Genomic DNA, 13,092 nt, shown 5'->3' on the forward strand with positions numbered 1-13,092 from the left:
CCGTTCTCAGACAGCTTAATTCTAGTGGGGGCAACAGGCAAAAAATAAGTAAACAAATAAAGGTCAGTCTCAGATAGTGATAGGTGCTATGAAGACAATAACACAATCAGTGTGACAGAAGGTACACTGAGTGCTCAGGAAAGGCTTCTGCAAGAACAAATATTTTTGAGTTGAATGCTGATTCATAAGCAGGAATCAGCTGCTTGAGGATATGAGAAAAATTGTTCCAGTTCCTGTAAACAGCAGGCCCTCATGTAGAAACTTGGTAGAATCAAAAAACAGATAGAAGCCCAGTGTGGCTGGTGTAGAGTTAGCACAGAGAATAATGGTTAAGGGCTGAGATGGTGTGTGAAGTAGGGTCCAGTGGTTTGGGGCATCATTAAGTCCTGATAAGAAATTTAGATTTTATTCCAAATGTATTGAGAAGCCATTTGAATGTTGTAAGCAAGGAAGTGCTCTCTGGTTTCTTTGTGCTAATGGTTGCTAGTGGACAAAAGTGAAATCAGGTTAACCAGTTGCCTCTAAGCCAGTAAGATCTGAAGGGGCTTGGAAGGTGAAGGGAATGGATAGATTTGGGGTATGTTTCAGAGGCGGAGGTGAAAAGATTTGCTTCCAAAAGTGCTTAACATCTTATCTAGTGTGACATTTGTCCCCTATCTGGAAACTTCTTTAAGGCCCCAAGCCCACAATTTCTTCAAGTATTTTCCTTAGTCTGTAAGGTATTCTGGAAGTCTGAATGAGTTAATGCAACTTTTCTGAGTATTTGTCTTGGAAAAAAGTTTCTCCCGTGCAACTCACACACTGAGAAACTGAATCAATAGGCAGCACCAAAATAAGTGTCACTGCTTGGCCTCTTAGATGTGTTAGTATGATTTTTATTGTTCTTCTACAAGAGATTACTTAAAGCTCACAGCAAGTGATTAAATGCCCATTAAAACACTCACTCCTTAGCGAAGGAACATGAACAAGCCTAGATTCTTAAACCAAAGAACTCTCAAAACTTGCAACATTCCTCCTGCTTGGCTGGCCCCAAGTGTGTGGGCTTCCTGCTTCCCACCTTCCTTTAGAGCACTAGAGATTATATTAGTCAATTTGCAGTGACTAACTTCTTCAAAAGAGACTAATCCTAATACTACCTTGCAGTGCCTTTGTCCCTGCTACATTGCTTTTAAGATATGATGTCAGGTATTCCTGCCATTCTCCAGGAGGGGTTGAGAGCTCAAGCCCCTTTGCTTCCCATTCAAATGAATGATGCAACTCTACTGTTACTGACCTTTCTTATCTGGTCACTTGCGCAACTATCTACAGACCTGTTTCTCCAGCCTAGTTTGACTTTCATCATGGACAAAGTTTGGCTGTTCATTTGTAAAGTATGGAATGTATAACTGGAATTTTCTAGAATTGTGTGAATATGTAGTCATACAATATGTACTGTCTTATATCTGGCTTTCATTCAGGATAATTAGTTTAGATTTATCCATTTGTATATTAATAGGTCTTTTTATTGCTGAGTAGTAGTTCAGTGTGTGTGTGTGTGTGTGTGTGTGTGTGTGTATGTCTCTGTGTGTATGTGTATCACAATTCATCCATTCACCATTTTATGGACATTTGGATTGTTTCTAGTTTTTGGCTGTTACAAGTAAAGATCTTATGAATATTTGTGTACAAGTTTTTATGTGCACATATGCTTTTATTTCTCTTGAGTAAATACCCAGGAATGGAATGTCTGCATCATATTGTAGGAGTATGTTTAACTTTTTAAGAAACTGAAAAATATTTTCCAAAGCAGTTGTACCATTTACCATCAGTTGTGCATAAATGTTCCAATTCCTCCATGTCATCCCAAACACTCGATATATAGTCAGATTGTCCCAGCTCTGGTAACACATATTTACAGTTCATGATCCAGTGGAAAAGAGAGAGCAAGTTCTCCTTTCTAATACCATAGATAAAATATTGGGAAATAATTCTACCAGTGTGCCAATCATTGTCCTATGATGCTCTTGACCAAGAGAGGAGAAATATAATGGGAAGTTCCATCATGGCCACAGAAAATGGGGGAGGAAAATTTCCCCAAAGCTTGGAAGGAAATAGAGAGAGGGAATCTGGGTAAAGAAAACACTAGATGATTTAGTATTTCCTGGAGTTTAAGGAGTTTGAGAGAAACCGTTGTACCAATAGCCAATAAAATTTATGAGTAATACGCAAATTTGACAGTATAAACCTGGCTTACTATGTCTGCAAGAATTAAGGCAAGAAGGGGAAGGGTGGTTATCAAGATAAAAGACCTGAAGTATATAAGGCCTGTATTCTGACCCAGAAGTGGTCAGTAGGAGGTAATAAATGATCCTGGGAATAATTCTCTGAGCCAAGGGAAAAATCAATACAGTGGCTTTTTAGTATTTTCTGAAAGCTTGAGAGTGCCCGCTGGGAGTTCATACTTTATCAGTTAACTGATGACTTTTAGTTATGGTTACAAGAATCTATCAGTGGATCACTTACATTACATGGAAAACAATAAGTTCAAAAAGTGTTTTATTACCCCCAAATTAAAGCAGCCCTAGCCCTGACATTCAGAAAGTTTCTGTGTGTCATCTCTGTATATTCCATTTTTTTGTTTTGTTTTTAAGTCTGATGCTCCTTCAAGAACTTGCTCAGCTCATAGGGATATATTGAATGTTTAGTTTCCTCAGTACAACTGATGATTCCAGTGATTGAGTTAGTATTCAGATAGAAATATGGATTGTTATTTTGAGGTACTAATTTGTCTTCTGCTTCTGTAAGCCTGATCTTTCTTTGTATTTTTATCTTTAGTATGGAAATGACATTTTTAATGTTGAGATTAATGATACTATATAATTACAGATCTGCAATGCTTTACAGCAATAAAGAAGTTGCATGATTTGTATGGGATATTGATACCTCTCAAGTGTTTCTGAACTTAAACCAGTTACATTGTTTCCAATGGTTATGAGATTTGAGTAATTATCTCATGAAACATATGAAGTTATTGCTGTTACTAGGAAGTATTTCATTGAGGGGTAATGCAGATGTTTGAATTCTGAAACAAAGATAGGATCATTTGACTTGCAGTGTTTCAAATGTGCTGGCTTGGCACTGAAATGTTTATTCTTTAGCTATACTTTACCCACCAGATTTCTCTCTCACTAAATTGCTGCACTAGACTTGGGAACTGGTTAAAGTATTGTCTGCAAATGTAAGCACTGCTCCTACGTTCTCCCAGGTATGAACACTCTTTAAAACCAGGCTCATGGGCCTTGGCTTTCATTGCTCATTCTTTCATTCCAAAACTTCAAGACCAGGGTTCTATCATTTGACTGAAACACTCTTCAGTTCCAGGTGCCGTGTTGCATGGCTATATCAAGACCACAGGGACTAAAAGGATGAAGGCATTTTATTTTATGTAGGCTAACTTGCCTGACTGATTCACTCATATTCGTTGCACAAAAACAGAGTGGCTTGTTTGCTCTGAACTTTAGGCTGCTCTGAATAAGAAAAGCAAGTTAGGTCAGAAAAGAGAAAGTGCTCTGCAAACGGATTTCCTGAAGGAAATCTCTACAACGGCAATTACCAGGAGACTTCTAGGGAATCTCAGCAATACCTATGAGAACTCACAGAAAAAATGGTACTTCTAAATAAATCCATCCCAGGAACATTAGTGAGCAAGGTCTTTAAAGTAGATGCCTCAGGACTTGAATTTTCTCAGTGAACACCATCCAGTAGATCATGGAAAATTTCATATAAAAATTGAACATAGCTATGATACCTTTCTTTCATACATTTCATTAAATCATTGAGGGTTCTTGTTATCTTTATGACATGATGACTTAGCTAAATATTTGCAGAGGATATTCGTGCTCAAAACTATGGATAAAACTAGGGGAGTTGAAAAAGGGTAGAAAGAAGTCATTCCCTTAGAGTCTAGGAGTAAAAGACAAGATAAAAACAATCAGAGATTAACAAGGAACAGAGCTATTGCAGTGTGAAAGTAAGAGCACTAAACTGGGATTCAAGACACATGGGTGGGTCTTCACGCTGTGCTAGATTTTTGTGGGAGGCTTTAGGCAAATCTTGTCACTTTCCGGACTACAAATTCCTCAGTATAAAATGATAGTGTTATACTAACATTGTGGCATTGGTTTCCTCATGTAATCATGTTTCTGAAGGCAGAGATGATCCAAAGGGAGGTTCTTTTACATGTTTGTTCCTATTTCATTTCTTACATGAATTACCAGTAGCATTCTATATCCTGGGAACTGATCCTCACCCAATTAGCTCCTATTCTGATATTCTCCAAATGACATTACAGATACAAGTGATAGTCACTGTTTATTGCCTAGGCTGATGCGTTTTGAATCTTCTCCTCCATTTCCATTTTCATTACAGTCTGGGAAACTGTATCGTTGTCCTCAGCCTCCTCCATAGCAGATGTGGTTAAGTTATCCAAATCTGATTTATTAAATGTAACCAAAAGTTTAGTGGAGTTACCTGGGGAAGTTATTCTTTCCTTCTTGTGTTTCTCTCTCCCCTCTTATTGCTATTTTAAACACTCGCATGGTGGTACCCGAAGCTGAGGCGAGTGTCTGGTCTCTTTTCATGTTGAGCCACTGAACATACTAGAAGCCACCGACTTCCAGACTTCCTGATGTGTGAAACAAACCAACAAAAAAGCCTAGTCTTACAGTGCTGAAAACTGGGTTTCATGTTACTTGTATTTTCAACTATTCCTAACGGGTGTAGCACACTATGAAGTAATATATACATATAAAACTTCTTCATTATTTGAGGATAATTGGTGCTGAAAAAGGCCACTTAAGGTGAAACCATATATAGCAAGGGCATCAACATCATAGTGAATAGGGACAAAATGTTTAATTGGGATTTAATCTTGGAAAATGAAACTAAAATTGATGAAAATAATTCAATTAATCCTTAACATTTAGGTTATAATTATAACTTCAGGTGATAATACCATTGTGATTTTTTAAACAGCTTCATAGAGGTATAATTGACATGTCACAGAATTTGCCTATTATGAATGTACAGTTAGACAAATTTCAGTAAATTTAGATAGCTGTGTAATTATCACCACAATCCTGTTTTAGAACATTTCTCTCACCCTAAAAAGTTCCCTCGTGCAGGTTTTTGGTCAATTTCTGATCCTGCCTCCAGCCCCAGACAATCACTAATCAGCTTTCTATATCTATAGACTGGCCTATTATAGAAATTTCATATAAGTGGAATCATACTATATGTAGTCTTTTGTATATGGCTTCTTTCATTTAGCATAGTGTTTTTTTTTTTTTAAACATCTTTATTGGAGTATAATTGCTTTACAATGGTGTGTTAGTTTCTGCTTTCTAACAAAGTGAATCAGCTATATATACACGTATGTCCCCATATCTCTTCCCTCTTGCCTCTCCCTCCCTCCCACCCTCCCTATCCCACCCCTCCAGGCGGTCACAAAGCACCGAGCTGATCTCCCTGTGCTATAGCATAGTGTTTTTGAGGCACGTTGGTATTATTGCATGGATTAGTAATTTGATCTTTTGCTGAATAGTAATCCATTGTTTGGATAGTCTACATTTTGTTTATCCATTCACCAATTCATAGGTATTTGAATTGTTTTCATTTTTGAGTTATTATGAAAAATGCTGCTATAAACATTGGTGACAAAATCTTGATGTGGTCATATGTTTTCTTTTCTCTTGGGTGAAATTTCACTCAGGAGTGAAATTACTGGATCACATGATATGTGTATGTTTAACAATTTAAAAAACTGCCTACCTGTTTTCCAAAGTGGCTTTACCAATTTGTATTTCCACCAGCAATGGATGAATCTTCTGGTTTCTTCACATGCGCCCCCAGTGCTTGTGATTGTCTGTCTTTTGGTTTTTGGCCATTCTAGTGACTATATAGTGTTGTCTCATTGTGGTTTTCCTTTTCATTTCCCAAATGTCTAAAAGTATTGAGAAATTTTTCATGTGATTGCTGTCCATTTGTATGTAAATTTTTCCCACTTTAAAATTGATTTTTTTGTGTTATTGAGTTGTAAGAGATCTTCGTACATTTATACAAGGTACACAACATTTACTAAATATGTGATTTTAAAATATTTTCTCCCATTCTGTGGCTTGCCTTTTCCTTTTCTTAATGGTGTCTTTTACTGTGCTTATGTTTTTTTAATATTCAATTTATCAGTAATTTCTTTTATAATTTACAATCAGTGTCATAACTAAGAAATATTTGTCTAACCTAAATTCACAAAGATTTTCTCCAATATTTTGTTTTTAAAATGTATAGTTTCAGCTTTTTCACTTAGGTCTATGATCCATTTGAGCTTACTTTTGTGTGTTGTGTGAGATAAGGACTTAAGTTCTTATTTAAAAAATATGGATATCTAGTTGTTCCAGCAGTTTTCTGAAAATACAATTCTTTTCCCATTGAATTTGGCACATTTGCAAAAAATAAATTATTCACAAACATAAGGCTATATTTCTAACACTTGATGCTGTTTAATTAATGTAAGTGTCTGTTCTGATACCACCACTACCTGAAATCAAGTGGTATATCCTTCAAAATTATTATTTTTTCAAATTATTTTAGCTATTACAGGTCTTTTGCATGTCCATATAAGTTTTAAGACCAACTTGTTAATTTCTATAAGAAAGCCTGATAGGATTTTGATAGGGATTGAATTGAATTATAGATCAATTCGGGGAGAATTGTCTTCTTAAAGCTATTTGGTCTTCCTATTCTCTAATATGGTATGTCTCTCAGTTTATATAAATCTTTAAAATTTTCTCTCAGCAATATTTTATAGTTTTCAATGTACACGTTTTGCACTTTTTTGTTAAAAGTTTTCATAAGCACTTAAATCCTTTTGATGTTTTTTTTTTTTAATTCGTATATTTTTGAGACCTTTTTTTTTTTTAATTTTACACTATTTATTTATTTATTTATTTTTGGCTGTGTTGGGTCTTCGTTTCTGTGCGAGGGCTTTCTCTAGTTGCGGCGAGTGGGGGCCACTCTTCATCAGGGTGCGCGGGCCTCTCACTGTCGCGGCCTCTCTTGTTGCGGAGCACAGGCTCCAGACGCGCAGGCTCAGTAGTTGTGGCTCACGGGCCCAGTTGCTCCGCGGCATGTGGGATCTTCCCAGACCAGGGCTCGAACCCGTGTCCCCTGCATTGGCAGGCGGATTCTCAACCACTGCGCCACCAGGGAAGCCCCGGGAAGCCCCTCGATGTTATTTTGAATGTAGTTTTCTTAATTGAACTTTTGGATTTTTCTTTCCTAGTATATAATGTAATAGGCACTGATCTTATATCTTGATATCTTCTTGAATTTGATTGGGGGGTCTAGTGGGTTTAGGGTCAATTCTTTAGGGTATTATGCATACAGGGTCCGTTGTTTGTAAATAAAGACAGTTTTACTTGTTCCTTTTCACAATATATGCCTGCAATGCATTACATGATCTGACCTCTGAAAAGCTCCCCAGTGTCATGTCTGTCCACTGTACTCTTCATTCATTACGTTCTGACCTCACTGACCTTTCCTTCCACAAAGTTCATCTCCCCTCATTTCTGTCTTAGGACACTTGCACATGTTATCCCTTCTTCCTGCGACATTCTTCACCCAAATATTTCATGGCTGCCTCCTTTCATCATTTTCATCCTTCACATCTCAAGTCAGAAATCATCACTTCAAGGTGAACTTCCCTGGCCAACCTGAGAAAGTCTCCCACCCCTGTAACTATTCTGTAAACTATTTTATTCAGCACATTTACAACCCCAAAATAATCTTATCTTTTTACATATTTATTTTGTTTCCCAACCCTCAACTTGAATGTGATTTCCTTAAAGGCAGTGACCTTGTCTCTTTTCCACGGCTCAATTCCAGTGCTTAGATTAGTGGCTGCCTCATAGTAGGTGTACTTTTTTTCTCTTTTCTTTTTACTGTATGATTGACAGAAGAAAGAGAAAACTTTAAAGCATGCAAACAAAAACTGTTCAAGAGAGTGACTTTCATGTTTTAGTTATTGCTGTAAAATGGACTGGAAATTATCACAGGGATTAACTATTCTAAAGGGAAGAAAGGGCATTAAATAAAAGTAACCTGACACATTTTGATTATGTGTTAGAGCCTTGAAACACTGCAGGATATATAATATCTCAGTGCACTCATGCCTGGTCCTGGGGACTGTCTATCACATCTTGGAGTTTGAGGGAGGAATATTCAATTGCATCTGTGCAGATTCTTTTTGTGAGTTAGTTTGAGAATTAATAGTGCAAGCTCTCAATCTGGAAATCTCTGTAAAGCCCAAACCAGCTCATGATATAGGGGCCTGTGGCTTGACCTTTGTTCTTATGACCTATTCCCCCATCATCTCCTGGCTGCTCAGCCTGAAGCTCAAGCAAAGTATCACTATCACGGGATGAGATGCTGCAGGGCTAATGGTGCTGACACAGAGCCGTGGGGACAACTCTCGCACATCGTAGCATCCACCGCTGGACCCGCCAGATTATTTACTAGTTTCCTTGGTGTCATTGTCTTGACAAGTAACTCTGGGAATTCAGTGCATTCTTCCCCTTCAGCTAGACGCCACTAGAATATTTGACTCTCTGGATGTGTCAGGCAGGCTCTGTAATTAAATGGCTCAGCATTTCTGTTTGTCAGGATGATATAAAATAAGGGGAAAAAATGTTTGCTTTGTGAAGCCCCGCCATAAAACCTTCAGGAAGGATTATACATCATCAGGCCTTTGGCTCCCAAAGGAAAATTCTCTGAAAGACAAAACATCTTTAGTGTCAAATTTCAACCAGGAGAAAATTGAATGAAATGAAGTTTGACATGTGGAACAGTTTTCATAAGTTGTTTCAAATGTGAGTCACAAGAAAGGTCACTTTGAGGACATGGTAGAAGATCGGCTGAGATGCTTCTAATAACTTGAATAGAGCCCAGAGCTGACTTACCTTTCTGTGCTGGCTGGCCATGCCGTGGACCACACTCAGTCAAGGAAGAACTGGACCCATTAAGCATTTGTGATTGCAGAGTTTGTACTTGTGTCTTACAGTTGTTTCTATAGAGAGGGAGGCTGAAACTAGCTTGGAAAACACTTAGGAAGACAGTCTCTACCTTCATTTACTTAAGCCCATCACTTGAAAACAGTCCTTTCACCAAACTCTCCCTCACCAGTAACTGTCATATATACAGCTAAAAACATAATGCGATATGACCACCACAATTGCACCTTCAAGTCATATTAGAAATTCAGCCTATAAAATTAACACCAATATGCTGTGATGAAACATAGTTACTGCACAAAACTAAACACTGTAAAAAGAGTGTATTTCTCAGAAACTTTGGTCATATATACATTTTTGGGTGTTGATAAATTAATGTGCTTAAGATACAATCTCATAAAGTATTCCTAGTTGGCCAGCCTCAGTTCTAGATTCAGAGGTAGCATAGAAGAGTTATTTCAGATTCATTCTTTAAAGGAATTAGGATTTCCTTGTACCATACGTTTCTTTGTGCAGCCATGGATTAAACTAATATGCCTTCCTTCTCATTGCCTCCTCTGCCATTCAGTCTCCAGTTTCCTTAAACATACAATAATATGTAGATTTGTTCCTGTTGTCTGGCAGTTCATGCAAAGTTAAATGAAAGGAGATGACAAAGCCAGAAGAGCAGCTCCCACTCCTGACTCACAACCTCAGCAAAAGCAAAAAATGAGTAAATCAATCTTCCCTTGGAGAGGGATGGTTAGTAGCCGGAAAGGCAAAATTTCTTCTCATATGCTGGACATAAGAAAATAAAAGGGAGCTTTTCATTTTATATTTATGAACGTGTGTCACTGTCCCCTCCCCTAATGTCTGAGCCATTATAGTAAGTACAGCAACGGATTGTACTTCCTCTTTTGATTGATAGCATGTCGACCTGAGATTCATAGAGGATAATTGGTCCTCCAAGTGAGAACAGCCTATCATCACAACTAGCAGCTAGAAACATGCAAAGATACCGAAGTGGACTGGCTTCTTATCTGAGTTCCCTGCACCCCATTTCCTGGGGCTTTTCCTGTAGGATCTAGGGCAATTCCGTGTGAGAGCTTCTGTGGTTGTGTTTCGGCCTCCCACATGACCCAAATGTTAATCCTTAGTGGATTTAAAGCACCAGGCCCTTTAGTATTAGTCATGCTGATCAATTTTAATTGAAAAAGAGAAAGCACATATTTTGCACAGTATGGCACAAGGTACATCCATTAATAGAGCTGCTGGTAGGGAGGCCAGAGCAGTTCCTCCACGTTTCTCTCCTAAGAAGCTTCTAACGGAGTCTACATTTTGCAAGGAATGCGCATAGAGTGGAGAGGGAGGAAGGGGGCCACTTGTCTGCTGGCCATCCAGGTTGTTAACATGGAGAGGATGTCACAGTCCTATCACACTCCCTGGTGCACCCCTTGAGAGAAACCAGGTTGTTGAACAGCAGTTTTATTGTGTCTATAAATACTAAATGGCAGTGATAGGATTCGAAGCCAGGTTTGCTTAGATTAGTTCTAGTGTAAGATAACTGCAGAGCTAGGATCCTCCTTTGCCTTGGAATTACCTTGCAATTTCTCCAGGAAATTTAATCCATTCATGTAGCTTCTCTGGTTTAAAGAAAAAAAAAATCTGATCAGCAGCTAATCATTTATCTAGACAATTTCTTTCCAAATTCTCAGAGCTCTGTCTCAACAGTTTTTTTCCTCCTAAGAACTTGCCATTTAAAAAAATAAGCAAATGAATTAAAAAAAATAAGAACAGAAAAGAACCCTCCCCTCTTAAATTTTGCTTCTAGGACTTGTAAAGCCCAAACTATTTCTTTTGTTGTTGTTTTGTTTTTAATAACAACTCTGTTGATGTATAATTCACACACAATGAAATCTACCCTTTAAAAATGTACAATTCAGTGGTTTTTAGTCTAGTCACAGAATTGTGCACTCATCACCACTATCTAATTCCAGAATACTTTCATCATCCGCCAAAGAAATCCCATCCCCATTAGCAGTCTCTCCCATTTGCCTTACCCCCTGTCCCTGGCAACCACTAGTATACTTTCTGACTCAGTTCTGAACATTTAACATAAATTGAATCATAAAAGATGGATATTTAAAAAAAATAAAATAAAATATGTGTATTTTGTGTCTGGCTTCTTTCATGTACTATGTTGTCAACGTTTATCCATGTTGTAGCAGATATCAATACTTCATTCCTTTCATATAAACAAATAATATTCCCTAGATCACATTTTGTTTATCCATTTATTAGTTGATGGACATTTAGATTGTTTCCATTTTTTTTAATAAATTTATTCATTTTATTTATTTATTTTTGGCTGTGTTGGGTCTTTGTTGCTGCGCGCAGGCTTTCTCTAGTTGCGGCGAGCAGGGGCTACTCTTCGTTGTGGTGTGTGGGCTTCTCTTTGCTGTGGCTTCTCTTGTTACGGAGCACAGGCTATAGGCACATGGGCTCCAGTAGTTGTGGCTCACGGGCTCAGTAGTTGTGGCTCGCGGGCTCTAGAGCACAGGCTCAGTAGTTGTGGCACATGGGCTTAGTTGCTCCGCGGCATGTGGAATCTTCCCGGACCCGGGCTTGAACCCATGTCCCCTGCATTGGCAGGCAGATTGTTAACCACTGCACCACCAGGGAAGCCCAGATTATTTCCATTTTTTTGGATATTATGGGTAATGGTGCTATGGACACTTGTGTACAAGTTTTTGTGTGGACATATATTTACAATTTTCTTAAGTATATACCTAGAAATGGAATTTCTGGGTCATATAACCCTATGTTTAAATTTGGAGGAAAATGCCAAACCATTTTCTAATGTGACTGTACCGTTTTACATTTCAACCAATAATGAATAAGGGTTTCAATTTCTCCACATCCTCACCAACATATTTATCATTCATCGTGTTGATTCTAGTCATACTTGTGGAGATGAAGAGGTATCTCATAGTGGTTTTGATTTGCATTTCCCTAGTGACTAATGATTTTGAGAAATTTTTGTTGAGATATAGTTGATATACCCTATTATATAAGTTTCAGGTATACAGCATAGTGATTCACAATTTTTAAAGGTTATACTCCATTTATAGTTATAAAATGTTGGCTATATTCCCTGTGTTATACAATATATCTTTGTAGCTTATTTATTTTATACATAGTAGTTTATACTTCTTAATCCCCTACCCCTATCTGCCTGTCCTGCTTACCCTCTCCCCACTAGTAACCACTCGTTTGTTCTCTGTATTTATGAGTCTCTTTCTTTTTTGTTATATTCACTGGTTTGTTTTATTTTTTAGATTCCACATATAAGTGACATCATACAGTATTTGTCTTTCTCTGTCTGACTTATTTAGCATAACACTCTCATTTGCCATGTTGTTGCAAATGGCAAAATTTCATTCTTTTTCATGGCTAAGTAGTATTCCTGTGTGTGTGTGTGTGTGTGTGTGTGTGTGTGTGTGTGTGTGTGTGTCTGTGTATCACATCTTCTTTATCCATTCATCTATTGATGAACACTTAGGTTGTTTCCATATCTTGGCAATTGTAAATAATGCTGCTCTGAACATAGGGGCGCAATTTTGAGCATCTTTTCATGTGCTTATTGGATATTTGTATATCTTTTTGGGAGAAATACCTATTAAATCCTTTGCCCATTTTTAAGTTGGGTTATTTATCTTTTAAATTTTGAGTTGTAAGAATTATTTATAAACTCTGAATAAAAGTGTCTTATCAGGTATATTATGTGCAAATATTTTCTCCCATTCTGTGGTCTGTCTTCACTTTCTTGATGGTGTTCTTTGAAGCACAAAAGTTTTTCCTTTTTTAAAATTTTGATTGTCTAATTTATCTATTTTTAATTTTGCTGCTTATGATTTTAGTGTCATATCTAAGAAACCATTGCTCAATTCAAAATCACAAAGATTTATAATTATGTTTTCTTCTAAAACTTTTTTATAGTTTTAACTCGTCCACTTACATCTATGACCCATTTTGAATTAATTTCTGTATATGGTATGTGGTAGGAGGG

Source organism: Balaenoptera musculus, chromosome 3, assembly GCF_009873245.2.
Source record: "Balaenoptera musculus isolate JJ_BM4_2016_0621 chromosome 3, mBalMus1.pri.v3, whole genome shotgun sequence".
NCBI lineage: Eukaryota > Metazoa > Chordata > Mammalia > Artiodactyla > Balaenopteridae > Balaenoptera > Balaenoptera musculus.